This window comes from Ovis aries, chromosome 4, assembly GCF_016772045.2.
Source record: "Ovis aries strain OAR_USU_Benz2616 breed Rambouillet chromosome 4, ARS-UI_Ramb_v3.0, whole genome shotgun sequence".
NCBI classification, from domain to species: domain Eukaryota; kingdom Metazoa; phylum Chordata; class Mammalia; order Artiodactyla; family Bovidae; genus Ovis; species Ovis aries.
In genome coordinates, this window is record NC_056057.1 from 52201377 (window position 1) to 52204352 (window position 2976).

The window sequence follows — 2976 nt, forward strand, 5'->3', positions numbered from 1 at the left end:
TTCCATATGAGTAGTGCATTCTTTGGATTGTGAAAAATGTCTGCCTACCCAGTACCTGCCCTTTATGTCCAAGCTAAGAGCCTGTCCTAAATTAAAGATGTGCTTCTTTGAAGCCCCACACAAGTGACTCATTTATATCAAAGTAAAAGCCAAGAGGTTTGTTGCTAGTATTACAGACAGATGAAGCATGTTTTGTTGGAATTTTTTAAAGACTCAGAATTTTCTTGACTTTTAATTGATATCTGAATCTCAATGATCTAATATTTCCATTTTTATTGAAAACTTATTTTAAAAAGGACTTTAACACCCAAAGCGAGAACCTCTAGTTGAGAAAATGAATTCATACGCTACACTACACCCAAACGTGAAAACTGTTTCCCCACCCCACCAAGGTCTTTCCCAGCTCCTCTCATCACATCCTGAGCTGGCCCAGTTGTCAATGCTGACTGCTCATCATGGCTCATATCAAATATCGTAAGACCCTTCTTTTAGGTTCACTCTTCTCCAGTTCACTTCTGTAGTTGCTAGCGTATGATGATAACTCCTTTTTAAAAAAGCATATCAGAAAGTTCATTTATGCTAGGAATTTTAATCTCATTTTTCTAATTGATTTCTGCTACTTCCAAGAATTTATTGATTCTTTAACACCACAAGGGTTGACATAAACATACAGAAAGCACGGGAAGTAACTTGATATCCAGTATGACTGCTTCTAAATAATAAGGGATTAAACTTCTTTAAACTGACTGGAGAGTTCAAAACTGAGTTAGAAACCTTGCGTTCCTCTAGTTAACATTCAGTATCAAAAACAGCACACAGCCTCATGACTCCAGATAGAACTATGCTTGCTGTAGGATGCATTTCTATTCCATGAAAGTCACTGTCCTGATTTTATCCAAGAAAATCAGGGTTAGTCATTTAATACCAAAAGATCTAGCCAGCTCATCACTGAATTTGAATTTTAAACAGAGATCATTAAAGACTACATATAGAAGTCTATAATTTTACAACATTGGGAACCAATGCCTACAGAATAAGTGATGTGCTTCAGATGATAAAACTACTTAGCGGCAAATAAGGCTAAAACTCAGATTTTATGAATCATATTGCAGCGGTCTTTAATCATTATCCTTTCATTTTATCTTCCCCAAAAGCATCCCCTTGATCACTTCTGCTCACACACACAATTTCCCCTAGGAAATAATTCCTTCCCTTTTCTGTCATGTGGACCAAGGCAGAGCTGATGCTCCCTCCAGCATCAAGAGTTGGCATGTGACACAGCTCAGGCCGATTAGAGCCAAAGAACACTCGATTCTAGCACAACGTTTCTGGTTCACACAGAGGTATTATCCCCATTATTAAGGTTGTTGAGAGGACATATTGTTAAAGTCTGGAGCTACTGGCAGCCACCTTGCCACCTTAAGGAACAAGTCTGCCTTAGAATGAAGTCAGGAAAGAAAAGCAGACAGCACAAGGCTGAGCCTTGATAATAGGGTCTGAGCACCTAATAGAGCAGCACCAAAGCCTCTGATTGTGTGGATCACAATCAACTGTGGAAAATTCTGAAAGAGATGGGAATAGCAACCACCTGACCTGCCTCTTGAGAAACCTATATGCAGGTCAGGAAGCAATAGTTAGAACTGGACATGGAACAACAGACTGGTTCCAAATAGGAAAAGGAGTACGTCAAGGCTGTATATTGTCACCCTGCTTATTTAACTTCTATGCGGAGTACATCATGAGAAAGGCTGGGCTGGAAGAAGCACAAGCTGGAATCAAGATTGCTGGGAGAAATATCAATAACCTCAGATATGCAGATGATACCACCTTTATGGCAGAAAGTGATGAGGAACTAAAAAGGCTCTTGATGAAAGTGAAAGAGGAGAGTGAAAAAGTTGGCTTAAAGCTCAACATTCAGAAAACGAAGATCATGGCATCTGGTCCCATCACTTCATGGCAAATAGATGGGGAAAAAGTGGAAACAGTGTCAGACTCTGTTTTTGGGGGCTCCAAAATCACTGAAGATGGTGATTGCAGCCATGATACTAAAAGACGCTTGCTTACTCCTTGGAAGAAAACTTATGACCAACCTAAATAGCATATTCAAAAACAGAGACATTACTTTGCCAACAAAGGTCCATCTAGTCAAGGCTATGATTTTTCCAGTGGTCATGTATGGATGTGAGAATTGGACTGTGAAGAAAGCTGAGTGTCGAAGAACTGATGCTTTTGAACTGTGCTGTTGGAGAAGACTCTTGAGAGTCCCTTGGACTACAAGGAGATCCAACCAGTCCATCCTAAAGGAGATCAGTCCTGGGTGCTCATTGGAAGGACTGATGCTAAAGCTGAAACTCCAGTACTTTGGCCACCTCATGCGAAGAGTTGACTCATTGGAAAAGACCCTGATGTCAGGAAAGATTGAAGGCGAGAGGACAAGGGGATGACAGAGGATAAGACGGTTGGATGGCATCACCGACTTGATGGACATGAGTTTGAGTGAACTCTGGGAGTTGGTGATGGACAGGGAGGCCTGGTGTGCTGTGATTCATGGGGTCTCAAAGAGTCAGACACGACTGAGCGACTGAACTGAACTGAAGAACCATAAACTCACACTAGCCAATGAATTCTCATTTTCCTCAAGCCAGTGTGAGTGAGACTTCTGTCTCTTGAGACTGAAAGTTCTAAGTAATATAACTTGCAACTATACCATGCCAGACACAGTTAAGGATCAAGTTTTGTAAAAAGGAAAGAAAGTCTATCTAAAACGAATCTGACATTCTCTACTCATTGCACAGATCTCCCTTTCCTTTTCAGTGTAATGCTTGATATAATATAAAGAGTTGAAAATTATATTTGGGGGACTTCCCAGGTCCCCAGTGGTTAAGAATCCACCTGCCGATGCAGAGAATACAGGTTTGATCCAGGGCCCAGGAGGAACCCATATGCCTCACAGCATCTACGCCCATGAGCTGCAGC